This window comes from Pinus tabuliformis, chromosome 2_2 (genome assembly GCF_031772625.1).
Source record: "Pinus tabuliformis cultivar Carrire ecotype Pingquan chromosome 2_2, CPIR1, whole genome shotgun sequence".
Lineage (NCBI taxonomy): Eukaryota > Viridiplantae > Streptophyta > Pinopsida > Pinales > Pinaceae > Pinus > Pinus tabuliformis.
The window spans coordinates 529,498,030-529,515,120 of record NC_142300.1 but is presented as its reverse complement, the minus strand read 5'-3'; the positions used below and the strand labels follow the sequence as shown (position 1 = coordinate 529,515,120).

Below are 17,091 nucleotides of genomic sequence, written 5' to 3'. Positions count from 1 at the left end.
TTAGGTCGAATGAAATCAGTTGGAATGAAGAATTATTTTTTTTTGGAAAAAAAAGGCTTGCAGCAGGAAAGAGAAACATAAAAAAATTAGCTGGAATGAAAGATATTTATTAAGAGGCAAAAGATTTTTTTTATCAGAGGAAAAACCAAATTTTTTCCTGGGAGAGGAAAAATATATATATTGTTGAATAAAATATAATCGTAGGAGAAACAAAAAATTTTAAACAGACATCCCTAAAATAAACTGCAATTTAAATTGACTAGTGGGAAATTTTTCTTATAAAAGAAAAACATTACATCGAATAAAAAACAGAAGTAAGACACTACATCTTATGTGAGTATGTAGTAGGATTTATACATTGTGTTTTTAGTGATATCTATTTCATTCTCACTCACACTTGCATTTCTCTGTGTCAAATCAGTTAAATCTTTGGTAAAAAAAAAAATTTAGATATTCAAAATGTGCTACAAAATTCTCCTAAGGAGTTTTTGGAAACTTGAAAAAAATTTAACACATCTTTTAGTTTGCATAAGAAATTGTTACTGAACAAAATTTTAAAAGAGTGCCCATGGCACAAAAATCTAAGAACTTTCGTAAGGGATTCTTTAAAGCTGCAGAGATCTTTAACTAAAAGAAAGGCCGACGGCCTTGGACATGCAAGTGGCAAGTAGAAACAAACTGCTTTTATGAAACCCTGTTGAGGTGACCATCAAAAATTAAGTAGGCAAACCCTAAGGAGGAAGCGCTCACGCTAAGAAATTCTGAGCCAAAAAACTTAGCTAGGAAACCCCTGACGAGAACCGCTATGAAGGACAGTGAAAAAACGAACCAGTTACCTACAAACCCTATTGGTGTCGGCCCTTCAACGTAGGCAGCGACAGTGGAGAAAAACCTGGCAAGCGCGACCGACGTTGGCAGTCATCCTCTCGTGTCCAGAGTTGCACTACTCGTCCCCTCATCCCCTCCCTCGCCTGCACAAGAACAAGAAAAATGAAAACTATTAAGGCTTCGCATATGTCACCACCGAAGAAGAGTCACAGGGGAAAAAAAAACTTGGAAAAACCAGGTCTGGTTCTGCATTTACCTGGTTCATGGTCGGCATGAGCGACGGTGGACTAATGGCCAAGGCAAACGAAAACATGGCAACATGTGATGTGAGACAAAATAACGCTGTTAGTCTCATCTGCAGTCAGTGCTGGTCTCGTCTGCAGTCTGTTCGGTGGCTCAACGAAACTCAAGGGCAGCAAACCCCTACGTGTAGGGAGACGCAGCGGCTTTGGTGGACAAACCCCTCTCCTCGCCTAGGAAAACATGACAAATGGTGGGAGGTGGTGGGGACGGCAAGTGTCACAACCTTATTTTTGCGGTAGTGTTTCAAGAATTACTGTCCATTTCTTTTTTCACCCATACTTAAGTACTCGAATTATGCCTATTTCAACACTTAACTAACAAAGAAAATAACATTAAATTATTTCTTCTTCAATTATATAGCGGAATCATAAAATACACAAGCATAGACACATATACTTGAGAAGGGAAACTCTTCATTAAGTCTTGTTAAGTCTACCCAATGTTAGATAAAAGCTTCAAATAATGTACAAATACAATGTTTTACAACTTTGCCTAAGTTCGTGCAGTCACTAGCACACCTTGCCAAATTCACCCGACAATCATACCGGGGTTGTGCAACGTTGCAACCTGTTTGCACTACTTCTCCTGGAAACCCCAAAATTGTGCTTCCCAAAATGGTCATGTAGCATCATTACATTTAGACCTGTTTAGCCCAGCTTGTTCAGTCGTGCCCAGATCGTACGTTCAATTGCGCCCAGTACTTCGTTCAGTCATGCCTATCCTTCCATTTAGCTACTCCCACCTCACTACACAGTCACGCCCAACTTCATTTAGTTATGCCCAAGTCATTGCTCCCTTGTCACACAGTCATACAATGTTTTCGCACTTACAACTCATCGTGTCTGCCAATACTTGGACAAACTCTGTAGCTTTTCCTACCGGGTGTCTGCATCGCCCAAGCCTGTGTCGGCGACACTGCCTACCCATGCCTTGCCTACCCATGACCTGCCTATAGAACCAACTCCCAACCTGACTTGTTACCTGACTCCTAAACGTGTCCTTCACCTTCGGCCTTCTGAATTTCCTTTATCTCTTTGCTCTATTTTCTAAGTATGAGTGAGTTCTTTGAATGTGAAATGCCAACAACTTGACCTCCAATATATACACACTCCAACGAATGTCATTTTCCCAACGGTCATGTCTCTTTGGCTGCTTGTGGGTTAGCCTACCCATTGCCATGCCTGGGCGACCTTCCTGTCTGCCCAACTCACACCCATTCACAAACCTTCACTCGTTGCATTATAACCCATTGGGTTAGCTCACCCACTGTTCAGCTTACACCAACACGTCACATATGCTCATCTAGGTTGACCACTCATCTGCAACCTGTCTCGCTCATTGTATGTTTCTCCCACTAGTCACCTTTGCATAGTTTCTTGTCCACATAACACATCGAGTGGGTAGCCACCTACCGACACACCCGTTATACGTGTTTTTCCACCCATCGCACATAGCCAACAGAGTCACCTTTAACTGACGGTGGGGTCGCACAAAAATGAATGTCTCACATCCTAGTAACCTTTAACCAAATTCTCCACCTGAGTCTCCTTTAACCGAACATGGGCTCTTGTCGCACATATAGGTACGCCCGTACTACAAGTTTGGTTTTTCAACTCTCTCGGGCGCTCTCGACTAGAAGCCATAACATCATCCGTCACTCTAAAGAAGGTTTTCGTCCTTAATAAAACCATCATCAAAATATCTAAAAGGGTCGCTAGCTCCAACATCTAATGTCCATAATTCATAACTCTACTCTCCATCACATAAACCTCCATCAAGGCTCATGACTCCAAAAATGGGAAATTATCTGCAATCCATGATCCTCAACCACATCTATCGCAATATCTTCATGTTGCTCGATGATGGAAGGCCAATCCCTCCAACTCAAGCTACATGCTCTCGCTGCAACATGTATTGTGTCGACTCACCATGTATCATAATCCTGTGAACTGCTTCCATGATACTCCAACTCAACTCAAACACATCTCAGTGAATCTTGATATATCTCTGACATAACACAGTACACTTTCAACCCCCATGACTCAAAATAGTTCAATGGCTAGTCAAACCACCATCCAAATCAATAAGAATGAACCTCCTCATGCCATCATCGGTTGTGTCTCTAGCGTCCCATCACAACATCAAATCAATCAAAAATCCATCCCATCTCAATCGAAATTTAAAGTAAGCCATGTCTAGGTCCATGAAGTGGTCTCCATATCATCAGTAACATGCTGTCATTGATGCTAATGTATAAGTGTTACTCTTCAACCAACTACATCCATCTAAGCATCAACATCCATGTGTGAGAGGTCCTTCTCAAAGAACAGGAATTCATCCCATCAATCCAATGCTAAATGTGCCATATCCAGATCCATGAAGAAACCTCCATCTCATCTTCAATATGCCCTATGTCAATAATTTCAAAGGGGAAAGTCTACACCTGCATCATTATCTCATCCATGCAGTGCCCATGGTCATAGACCAGTGAACTAAGGAGGGTGTGGAGGATATCGACATTGAGGGGGTGGACCCTATATCTAAGTTGTCAAAGTACATTCCTCTGCGTAAGGGCAAAGTGAAGGCCCTAAAGGACCTAGATGCAGGACAATTCCTTCTAAACGCACCCCTGTTACCAGAGAACATCACCTTTGAAGGTCCACACTTGGCGCAGATCCCACACTTAAAGCTTAAATATTGGGATTTGGTGGACCACAAGTGGTTCCCCCACCTTGCTACAACTCCTTCATGTAGAGGGTCTTCTACAAAGAATCGGGTGTCACTGCATTGGAGCTTGTGGAATGGATTCACGGGGTAAACAAGTCAGGGTTGTTGAACGTGTTATGGGTGCCCCACTATCATCACTCAAATATAAACCTGATCATCATTAAGAAGTTGCTGTGCCTAGTGCATGATGAGTGCTTCTGGTTAAACACGTCGATCCCCATCACCAATATGCTAATCCATCAGACCATGCTATTGCCACATTCATGCTTGAATTTGGCCAAGGCGTTTGGCAGAAAGATGAGCAAGCGCAACCTCACTGAGAAAATGAAGGACAAGTTTAAACTTGTGAAGAAGCCGTGCAAGTACTCGATTACTTCAATTACTGACCCTGTGGTCAAGGTTTCCATGCAGATTCTGGCTGGTAAGGTTACGAGAAAGTGTTGCGTAGATGAGGTGCCAACACTAGCAGTTTTGTTGGCATCACAATGCACGGAGGGTGTATAGTTCAACTGGGCGCACTACCTATGTAGTGAGTTCCTCACAAATTGGAGAGAGGCATAGAATGATACTGAGACATTCCACTATTGTGGATGTTTCTCTCGATAGTGCTCGTCACGTGGGATTTGCCGAAGGACATCCAACTTCCTCTAGTGGAGAATGTTTTACTGGAAGCCGTAAAATTTGCATCTATCTGGGCCGCAAAAGATGTTATGTGGGTCACTGAGAGCTAAGTCTTTTGGGTGCTGATGGAGGAAATTATTCACATGGCCATCAACCAGAAGCCGCGGTTGTCACCAACCTTGTTTGAGCAGTTATCAGGTTACGCAAAGTTCTAAGAGGACTTTCACCATGTATACATCTAGTTGCAGAAGGATATGAAGCATAACTAGTTCAACCTACCCTACCTTGCTACTGATGACGCTATTAAAGAGGTCATCAAGCACTGGCCCACAAAGTGGAATTATCCTTCTTACCTCGCTGCATGGACTAGCAAGTCCGCAGAGAAGTAGAGGAAGGATGTGACCAAACAGAAGGTTTAGCATTTGGCTGAAAAGTGAAAGAAAGAGGCCAAGGAGAAGGCCCAGGTAGAAGCGGAGCGCACCGCGAAGAAATAGGTAGAGCAGGAAGAGCGCAGCTCTGAAAGAGGTCAGAAGTCTCCTTCGCCCAAAACGAAGGAGGAAGTGAAGTCAGAGAAGGGAGGCAGTGAGTAGCAAGAGAGCACTCCCTTCTGAGTAAAGCGGTACAAGGAGCAGGAAAATGAAGGACAGTGGAAGAAAACAAATGCCACTAAGCTGTCACTAGATCTGATTACTTTGACAGATGGTGACCTGGATGAAATTGGAGATAAGGTGCGAGATACTACAACAAAACTGTTACAGCAACAAAAGCAAGCACTAAGCACCATCAAGACAGGTCTATGCAAGTTGCAGATCTAGACGACTAGAATCCAGGCAGGTGCAAGACAGAGCACCGTTGCATCAACAATTTTCACACCAGGAACCACGTAATCCATAAAGATGGTTCGGTCGTTGGACCTCTCGGCAGTCGTGCAGCATGATGGAGCTTTGAGCGTGGAGGTGGCCATTGACAAGGATGTTGTCAGCTCTTTCAAAAATATTGGGCTTAACATGGCCGCACTCCCTAGCGAGTTTCTTTACACACTGTAGGTAAGTGTGATAGCAGAGGTTAAGTTCCGGGAGTAGCGCACGCCAAGCCTAATCAGCAAGTTCAAAGTCAACAATGAACAAATGTTCATGGAGAAATCAAGAGCACTAGAGGCACCGAAGAAAGTTTTGGCACAGAATGACCAGCTTGGGGTTGTGGTGGCCAAGGCATGCAAAATAGTTCCAGTACTACATATCCCGGAGAAAGCACTGTTAGAGGTGAAGATCAGGAAGCTAGCTGCAGGCATGGGGGACACCAAGACAAAAGTGGCCAAGGTTAAGTTTGAATTGAATATGAAAATCATAGAGTTAGAGTTGAAGTCACATCCTTCAACTCTGCCAGAGGTCAGAGAACAACGCAAAGTGGATTCCGCGGTGGTGGATTACACCATGCTCTTTGAGAAATCCATGGAGGTAGTCAAGATTCTACAAGAATATCCTAACCTAGAGAGGTTAAATACAGAATCCTATCAATTGCAACAATAGTATGATGAAGCGAAGACGACGACGTGCACCGTGACTGTAGCACAATGATTGGCCAAGCTGCAAGAGGAGAAAAAACTACTTGAACAGGTGGAAGTAGTGTAGAGGAAAGAGGTGGTCCTCAGAGCCAAATTGGGGCCTTGGCTGGATGAGGCGTACATTATCTCCACCAACATGAGCCTATAGATCACGTAGCATAAAATTAAGATATACAGTGCTGGACCAGCAACAGAGCAGTTGTTGGAGCAGATCAAATAGGCAACCACGTAGAGCACGGCTGATGTAGCAGTGGAACACGTGGACTTGGGAGGTCTATGCAGTAAGATCTCCATGCCAGCAGAGTGACTCGAGGGTGAGTCATGATCTTTGTGTTGGAGGCCTGTTGGCATAGGGTCCCCTAGGGTCTCCGTAAGTTGTGGTCGTGGAGCGTGTAGATAGTAAAGTTTCATAAATGGTTTTACCCTTGTTTTATGTAAGTAATGTTGACTTTTGTAGATACACCCATGGTCCGCAGACCATGGGATTGTATAAATAGGAGAATCTTAGAAAGTCTAAGAAAGTAGAATCGATGATGAAGATGAATTTAATGGGTCAGTAGAGAAAAGAGTGAAGAAGTATTAGAGTAGAAGAGAGACTTTTTAGATGTGTACACAGAGGCTTATAATAGATTCCATAGTTGAGTGCACGGACCGCTGCAACTGAATGTGCAAGGAAGTCTTGAGTCTGTAAGCAAAATTGAAGTATTAATGAAGAGATTATTCCAGAAATTCTTGTGTTTTTTCCATTTACTTATGTTATGAATGAATGTGCTTTTATGCTGTAATGAATCATGGGTTATGATTTAATACTATATTGATGCATGAGGTCGAAGGCCATTGATGTAAACCTGTCGCCGGAAGTGAGAAACTTGCCATTGAGGCATGCAAGCTTCAAAGTACTGAATGGGGTGTTCCTAGATCAACTTCTCGGATAATGAGCTAATGTCAAGAAGAAGTGATCTGTCACAGGAGGGCCTTAATGAATCCCACATCAATGACATGGAACGGAGCAAATGATTTTAATGGAGGTGAAAACGATCTGGTGATATAAGGTTCAGGGTGGCGGTCATGAAAGGATGGAGTATAATGTATGGTAGTGAGTGAGACACAGGTGGACTCTCTGAATGACTTCTCTTGAACATATCGGCGACACTAATGTGATGGATTGGTAGCATTAACCCCAAATTTGGATGGTATGGCGTGACCATGGTGATGTGACTGGTGAATGAAACAACCCAACCCGACTCGAACACGGAGTGGAAGTGTCATGTTCAAGAGCAACTTGCTACCAACGAAGTTTCTTTGAGTTTCTTCCCAATTTTCCCCAGTCATTGCGAACCAGTACCTCTTTATTTTTGTCAAGCTTGAGGAGGATAAAATATGTTTGTTCTATAATTTGCCCTTCGGGCAAACCCATCGCTATGTTTTAACGAGCCTAGCGACAGTGAAACTCGTTCTCGTCTATAGACAATTTTGTCGCTATTAATATTTTTAACGAGTTTAATGACAAAGATAACCCAGTCCTTTTCAATTTTAGAGAGTCTGAAAAGGGACGTAAGGGTAACTCCAAAATTCCCTTTTCGTCATCTAATCCCTTAAGTCCGAAAAAGTATAAAACAATACAGAAGGGATGAATTTTCGATACTTTTAACGAGCTGAAGAAAACAAGCGCTCGATCTTTTTGTGTAATAATCCCTCAGGTCCAGAAAGATTAAAATGTAGAGGAGGGATAGCACTTCCTGTCCCTTTAACGAGCTGGAGAGGCCAATGGCTCGGCAATCTTTTCATGTTTCACGAGTCAGTTGAAAAGAGCTTAAAGGAGACTCATCTTTTGAGGAACAAGTGATAAAACGGGTAGCAGCTGATTCCAGGTAAGGTTTGGAATTTTCCAATCACGGCAGTGTCACAAGGATGGCTAGTGAAACCACTCTTCGTAGATGTTCCTCAAAATGGGTAAACTTGAGTCTTCCCATTTAATAATCTTATGTTCTAACTTCTGATTTTGGGTATCTATTAGAACAACCACACTAGATTTGGATTCTTTGCTGGGAGCATGGACGAGTACAGGATAGAGTGTATTTGTATGTTTGAAACAACCACAAGTTCGAATGGCAATATTATTTCTCTTTTTCTTCATATCAAACCCTATTGTTTGAACTTGTAGTTGTAAGATATATTTGATGTGCTCACCAAATATGTATATAGAAAAGTTTGGATAGCAATCAAAATATACGGGTCCATTTGATAATGGAGGAACCACCCCTCCTATCAATGAATCAGAATACTTGTTATGTGTCAAATCTCTGACTGTGGCAAGAACAAAAGTATTTAATGCTCTATGGACTAAGGGATTCAACCCTATCCTTATGCACCCTAGATGAAAATATTTGGTTCCCAGTCTTTTAGCTTCAGCCTGAAGTTTCTTAGTATCAAGAAGAGAAATTGTTTGTACAAAATTTGAGTTCTCTTGTATTTGACTACTTCTTTCTTTGATAGATATTCAAGTTACAGCTTTAAGATGAAACATAAATAGGTCAACATATACTTCTAATGAGGAGATACTAGGAAAACACCACTTAGGTGTAGGCTAGCCTTCAAAATATTCAAGTTCTGTAGAATATATATAACCCTTTTAGATGATGATGCAAACATATCTCTTAATGGGTTTTCTTCAGCGTGTTCTTTAGCTTCAACATCTCTAAAAGACACTGAGATTCTAGAATTATCCATTTATAGACTTATATAATGAGTACTAACCACAATGAACCAGATGTTACTGGCTCTGATAACAATTTAGTTTCTAGCAGGGGTTTCTGCAAGCTTGCTCTTGTTGAGTCTCTTCTCTGTGATCAATACACGAACCTACCATCAGAGCCTACCATGTTGACAAACTCAAAGTCAATAAATATAGTGTGTAGAATATTGAGTTCAACCTACTCTCTTAGGAAAAGCAATCTACATCTTCAAATAAAGGAAAAAATATGATAGAAATGTATATATAATAATAATCTCCTAATTTTATTTAACATGTAAATAGACACAATTTTTTAATCATTATATTCAAATATCTTTAAATTTAATTAAATTATATATATATATATATATATATATATATATATATATATATATATATATAGATATATATATATGATTAAATATTAACTATTATAATTATTATTAATTATTAACAATTATTAATGGTTAATTATAAATTAACATTTATATCTTTTTATTTATTGGTCAATTAGTAGGGCTTAATATTAATAATAATAAAATTAGTAATGCTAATATTTCTAAATAAATAATAATAAATGTGCTTGATATATGCCTATCAGTGTTTATTAACCACATTTATTAATGTAATTGTGCTAACATGTATATAGAGAAAAAATATGTGTATTTGAAGTTATAGTGATATTATATAATATAATTTTAACATGTTTTATCAATTAAAATATAAAAATTAAAATTAATTTTTTAATTAAAATTGTATTTTCTGTATTCACGCTTTTATGATCCATAATGAATTAAGCAAAGTCTTTTGGTGGAAATCACATAAGCGAAATTTTTGGTCGATGCGTTTCGAACTAACAAGTGTGGTTCATCATCAGGATCAGATGAAGAGGAAGACCATGGAAAATTCTTAAATGGAAAACAATGGTCTACCTCTTCATCTAGTCTTGATGATGAACCACACTTGTTGGTTTAAACGCGTCAGCCAAAAATTTCTCTTATGTGCTTTCTAGTGAAAGACTTTGCTTAAAATTGTATTATTAATGGTTCAAATTTTATATAGTTAGACTACCAATCTCAAAAATAATTTTATGTTTAGGATCCAAACACATAGATAGGTAAGACTACATGCAATTTAAAACAAAACTAATTATGGGAATAGCTATATTGAATATAATAGATAGGTACTAGACAAGGAAAATTTCTTATCTATGTTTGAAAACCAAAAAACATAGAAAGAAAAAGAACTGAGGATAATTGAGATCTCTGCATCAAATGGAATCACCTCAAATGGAATATGGTGCTCTTCATAGTTGTTTTGTATATGGCCTTAAGGTAATTTGTCCTCTATGCAGTTGAGTTTGACCTTCAAATGTTTTTGGTTCATGACTTCCTTATCAAGCGTGAGGAGTATCTCTTTCTTAGCCTCATTTCTCTCCATAATAGTATAGTTCTATAGTGATAAGACCTTGTATGCATAGGGTGGGGGACAACAATCTAAAATTTATGCTAAAGCTAAAGCCTCTAGTCCCAAGAGCAAGCCTCGTTAATAGCCATTTTCCCCTTGAGCTAGATCAACTCCTCCCCCACATTATCCAGAATTTGCTCCATATATTCTCGCATAGAGGCTCCACCTCTTAAAAGAGTATCTGACCCACCCCAACCTTTTATGTTGCCACAATAGTGAACTATATGGCATTCCAAAACTAATGGATTTTCTATGGTGAGAGACCATTGAGTACCATGACCACCAAACTTAAAGTATGTTGACAATGAGGAATTATGAAAATGTCTAAAAAAGACGTTTGAAATTCCTTGCTCACAACAAGAACTCACAAAGAAAGGATGCAATGAAGATAAAAAGGGATGCACTAGTAAATAGGAAACAATAACTTGGAAAATGGAAATTGCAATCATTTCCTCATTCCAAACTGAAATATTCATTGCATGCTATGAAACCTATCTCAGGCACAACTAGATATATTTTGATACCTCCAAAATAGTAGTATGGAATGATAGCCACCATAATCCCTATGTCTCATGTACTAACCACATTATGTTGGAGTTACTCCATATGGTACCACCCTATTCTCCTTGTGTTCACGTTACTCCATATTATACCCCATTTGCAATGATTATTGCATTTTATTTCAAATGACCATCCTTCATGCCCATTCCTCCTCATGTAATATCAAGGTAAAAACAAAATATTGTTAAATAACAATAATATATTTAAATTTAATTATATAAATATATTTAATTTTAATTGTTAAATTAAATTAATACATAAATTATAATCCCCTGAATAGGGTGACATGTGCTAGCCATTTGGGGGAATGAGGTGTCACCTTCTCACTTGGCAATAATTTGGGATGTTATGGCACCAAATCTGTCACAACTACATGTAGTGGAAACTTAAGTCCACCGTGAGCATTGTGTGGCAACAACAAGATTTCACCTTTGAAATTTACTTTTGCCTGGAATACAACAAATTCGAACACTTAGTTAATTATCTCAATTCAATCTTCTTATTTAATATGCAGTGGAATTTAATTCATTTACTTCATTAACATTCAATATTCCTTAAATATGTGATACTCAACAATATGCGATATTGTAAAAAACAGTCGTAAACAACAATATAGATGGGAGGCAGAAACTCCCAAATTAGTCTTCCCCAATATTATATTATAATTCAAATACAATTTAAGACATATTTATCAAGGGGTTAGCCATGCCCAATGTCATGCACTGCCAAAGTATAGAAAGTGGCAGTTGTTGGCCCAACCCAACACACTTGCCCAAATATACGAAGTCCATAAGTAGGGCATGCCCCACCTAAGGTTCACACTTTCCCTAGAAGGAACCCCAAAATAGGTGCCCCCAATACCTTAGAAAACCAACACTCGACCCTACCAATGACTTTCCTTAACTGTGTTTTCAACTTTGTGTTGTGCATTATACTAACCTGTGATATCGCAAACTTTCACATTTGTGGGAGATCATAGACTTGCCCTTTTCTATGATCTACTTCTGTGATTTTCCTTATTGGGAAAACTTTATTCTTTGACTTTGTTGAATTCTTCTTCACTTCTACTTATATTTTTTCAACCACCATCCTTTTCATGGGCCAACACCCTTTCAACAGTTTAATCTATCCTTCAACTATTCTTGGGCGTCGCGAATGTATGGGTGTACCCCTTGGGCCGACCTACCTATGGGTGTGCAAGCGTGTCCCTTGTCCACGCCCCATCTTGCCTTGTCACTCACACTTCTTCCCTTAGTCACTTTCTTGTGTTTCACACTATGTTCTCTTGCTACCCTATTATACCCTTGCTTTCCCATCACGTCTTACTCTTCCATCGTGTCACATCGCTTGAGCATCCCATGGTGTGGGTGCACCTGTGGGCATGGTTCCATGAGTCAAAGATCACTGTAAATTTACAATATGTGTTCTCCTTGCCCAAGTTGTGTGGCACCCTTTACTATAACATCCTCACCTCTCAACTCGCTCTCTAATGGACGCTTGCCATCAAGTCACCTTATTACATAGGTGGGAACCCTAACTTCATATGGGAGTTCCTGTCGTCCACTCTTTCCCAACTCAATCCAAATTCAGTTTTTGACTCTCCAAGTGTTCATGGGAGTTCATGTACACCCGTTGACCTTGGTGCCAACTCAGGGCCCTTATATCCTCCCCCACTGTAAAAAGGTTGTCATCCTCAATAACATCATCTTGTCAAACTCCATCACCAAGTTCAAATGTCGCAAAGTTTCATCAACTCCAACATCAATCATCCCTGCTGCATAACTCCTTACCTTCATCGCATGAACTTGCATCAAGGCTAATGAATATATGTGGGTAATACTCGTCAATCCATGGTTACCAATGATAAATCGTAGTAATCCTCCATACTACCTCAATTCATGGAAGCTTTCTCCCTCCAACTCAGTTGAATGGTATCGCAACAACATATATCGTGCCAACCTACTGCATGTCATCACCATGTGAACTGTTGTTTCCATACTCCAACTCAACCCCAACATGCATTTATACACTTGGCTACCCCATGACTTGAACTACTTGGATGACCAATCCAATTATCATCCAAATCCATGACAATGCACCTCTACATGAGTTTGTTGTTAATTTCACTAGCATTTTGTCACATCTCCAACTCACTCAAGAACTTGTCCCATCTCCATTGCTCAATGTGCCATATCTAGGTCCATGAAGAAATATACATCTCATCTATGATATGTTTCTCATCCATGTGCTGCCTATGGTCATATACCAACATCCCTTCAGGTCCATGAAAAATGGCTAAGTCTCATCAACTCAACCCATTCCTAAGTGTTCCCACCAAGGCACCTCCGTCAGTTTAACAACCATCCAACTCCAAAGTGTCTTGAATCTATCGCATCCATCAATTCACTCCTCACGAACACATCCCATATTGTGCCCAAGGTATGCATCCCATACCACATCAAATTCAAGTCTAAAGCTAAGATTAGCTTCTCAATGAATGAGATACTCTAAGACCACCATCATATGAAGTCTTCATCAATTACAACTCTCTCTAAGTCATCATAAGCTCCTATGAACCATATCCATGTCTTCCTTCGAAACAACAATGGCCTTACTGTTCAAATTTGCACAACATCCCCATCGGTTCATATACAAAATATCCTCATGTCACATCAGAAAGTCCATCCTGCCCAACATCCTTGCTTTGGAAACACTCCTTGATGCCAATATATGACATCTCTACAAGTTCTCTCGCTTGATTCCTCTACGTAAAGTCTCCCATGTGCCTTTCTTCTTCAACTCAATGCCCACAACTTCATTTTCCCAACTCATCCACTTCAGCAGACCCAACACAACCTAAATCATCACATACTTTCTTTCATCCAAGTTAGCACCCTCAATTGTCCTACCCTTATATTGTTATCATAGGTCCCTTCCTTCATCATAGTCTCCCCCCTCTTGGCCTAAATGAAACTGCAATGAACAAGTCCACCCGATATGTATATCAAGTTTCCTTCACTTCGGTTTGGTGCACCCTTCATTCATTTTGTCCATGAGTCATGTTGGGCATTTAGTCAATTCTCCATTCAGTTAAGCATGATTCATCCATCACAAATTTCATTACGTTCCACCCTTGTCACAAAATTTTGCACCCTCTACTCCAAGGTTGCAAACTTTCCCAACAAATCCTGCAATAGTCAATCATCCCTATTGCTCAACTGTACAAGGTTTCAATCCAATCATCCATGACAGGTCTTGCTATTTCACCGAAAAACACATGCTTCATTTTCCCACCTTTACATTTGAATCATCTTCATGAGGTATCTCCTCGTGAGTGCCTCCTTCGTTCGACGACTGTAACATGCACAAATCTGTTCTAACTTGGTTAAGAAACATTGTACCAAGTTCCTCCTCTTCCGTTGGCAGTTATGTAACACTTACTTCTTCATATATCATAGCTTCTTCTTCATCGCAATCTGCAACTTCATCGTGCCCAACTGTCCAACTAAATCGAAGAAGATCCCTTTCAACATCATCCTCCAAAATCTCAAGTTCAACCCAAATCCTTGGCTTATCTTCCTTCATGAATTTCAACCTATACAAGGTTTTTAAAAGTCTCCCATGGTACTCTATCCAACTTTCCACTGTTTAAATTGGCCATTAACCCAAGTCTTTGTTGCTATCAAAATGTCACATCACACTGTGACCATAAATCAAACCTTATACTTCAACCTATTCACCCAAATTCTCATGGTAGGTGTGCCCCCAAGTACCCAAATCATTCAAATCATCCTCGATTCTAACATTCCTTCGTTACTTCTAAAATTCAACACTTCAAATTAGCTCGGTCTTGTCCAAACCAAGCTATACTACCACCTATCGCGACTCCACACTATGGTGACTTAAGTCCACCGTGGGCATTGTGCAACACTAACGAGATTTTACCTTTCGACGTTACTTTTACCCAGACTACACCTACTTGCAAAACTCAGTAAATTTTCTCAACTCAATCTTCTTATTTAATACGCACCGAAATTTAAATCATTTACTTCATTAACATTCAATATTCATTAAATATGTGACATTCAGCAATTTTTGATATCGTAAACAATAGTCATAAAGATAAATATATATGGGAGGGGGAACTCCCCAGAGTAGTTCACCCCAATCTTATATTAAACTTTAAATATAGTTTACAATAGCTTTACAAAGGGGCAATCCATGCCAAAATGCATGTGATACCCAAGTACAGAAAGTGGTAGTTGTTGGCCCAACCCAATGCAATTGCCCAAAAATACCAATACCAATTCCACAAGTAGGGCATGCCCAACCCAAGGTTGGAACCTTTCCCACTAGAACCTCGAAAATAGGCACCCCCAATACTTCAGAAAGACATCTCTCGACTCTACCATTGAATTGCATCAACTATTTTTTCAACTCTCCATTGTGGGCCATGTTGACCTGCGATATCACAAACTTTCACATTTTTATGATATCGCAGACTTGCCCTTTTTTGTGATTTTCCTTATTGAGAAAGCTTGATTCTTTGCCATGGTAAAATGCCTCTTCACTTCTTCTTATATTTTTTCAACCACCATCCGTTCTATGGGTCAACACCCCTTCAACATTTTGAGCTAACCTTCAACTTTTCATGAGCACCCCTACCATATGGGCGTGCCCCTTGGGCTGATCCACTTGTGGGAATGTGGGTGCCCCTTGCTAGGTGGGTGCCCCACTTTCCCTTTCCCTTCCTTTCCTTGTCAGTCACGCTTTCCCCGAAGTCACTTTCTTGTGTCGCATGTCATGTTCGCTCGTTTCCCTTTCGCACCCTCGCTCGCCCATTGTGTTGCACTCGCCCATCACATCACATCGTCAAGTGCCCCATGGTGTGGGCATGGGTCCACAAGTCAATGGCTGCTATAAATTTTCAATATGCGTGCTCCTTTCCAAAGTTTTGTGGTGTCCTCTTCTATAATGTCTACACCTCTCAACTTTCCCTCCAATGCATGCTCATCTTCAAGTTTCCATCAAGTTGCTTATCGCATAAGTGGGTGCCTTGCCTTCATGTCACATGCCTGTCGTGTGCCCTTGCCCAACTTAGTCCAACTTCGATGTTTCTACTCTTGAAGTGTTCCTAGGAAGTCATGGGTGCCCGTTGGCCTTGGTGCAGACTCGGGACCCTAACAACTTCCACCACTATCGTTAATGAACACTTTTGTGATCCAACAAGGCTTATATCCTGATATATTGACCTATCAATGTGGAGTAGAAGTATATGCCACCCATTTATCTATGTAAAGTACATAGTCCAATGGGTGACATATACTGTCACCTCGCATTAATGGGTAAATGGCCCAAGATATATTGGTTGTCGCGTCATCCACCCTTTCATCTTCCAAGTGTAGATGATAGTCTAGTGACTTGATATACGAGCATCTCAAGACTTCCTGGCATCCCATTATGATTAAGCCAACCAGTTATGATTTATCATGGACAACGTTGAGGCCTTATTACTAGTTGTATGGGGACAAAAGTACGTGAATGACAGTATCTTAGTCACCTGATATACCATTCAGATTGTGAACCATTTTGGGAATATGTTAGGTAAGTATGAAAGTCTGGATAACCTTCTATTGAAGAAATTATGGAAAGATATAAATAATTATCACTCTACAAGTTAGTATGAGGTTGGGATTTGAAATCACAGAGATAGAAACACATTTATCATGTTAATTCATGTTAATTCTCCCTTTTTTAGCATGTTTTCCTTTAGTGATAGTCTCAGGAGTCTTTTCTCTTGTAAAGAATTGGCTCCTCAATGTCAATGGAGTGCTTTCTCCAGACTTTTGTAAAGAATTAGATCCTTAATTCTAGTGGAGTGCTTTCTCCAACGGGTTTATGGAGAAATCCATTAGAGCATAACCTGCCCAAAGAATACAAGGGTTGGTCAGAACCTCTATATTACTTATGGCATATGTAATGCCATCCTCTCACATCTACCGAAGCAACCAACCAACGAGGGTAAACATGTGACAAGAGGCTACCATGATATGATTCAACCTCCTAATTAACCTTAAGGAAATGGAATTGACGGAAACACAACATACAGACCTCCCTCAAGTGCTTCAGGACCCCAAGGAGTTAATCCACCACTCCAGGTGCCCAACCCCTGAGTTAAGCTATCATTTATAAAAATTAAACCCAAATTCCCTCCCATGACAAGGAATGCATGTTACCAGCAACCCAAATTCGCTCTCACATGCTTCCTTGCCAGTGCTTAGAGACC

The 17,091-nt window shown here is 40.0% G+C and overlaps 1 long non-coding RNA gene across 1 annotated transcript; it reads right to left on the bottom strand.

Annotated features, from left to right (window-relative positions):
- Positions 1 to 485: 485 nt before the first annotated feature.
- On the bottom strand, positions 486 to 1,279 carry LOC149193695 (uncharacterized). Its single transcript, XR_016254977.1, has 2 exons — positions 1,085 to 1,279; positions 486 to 971 (listed from the first exon to the last, which is right to left on the bottom strand). It is a non-coding gene; the product is annotated as an uncharacterized LOC149193695 (long non-coding RNA).
- Between the last annotated feature and the right edge of the window lie 15,812 nt (positions 1,280 to 17,091).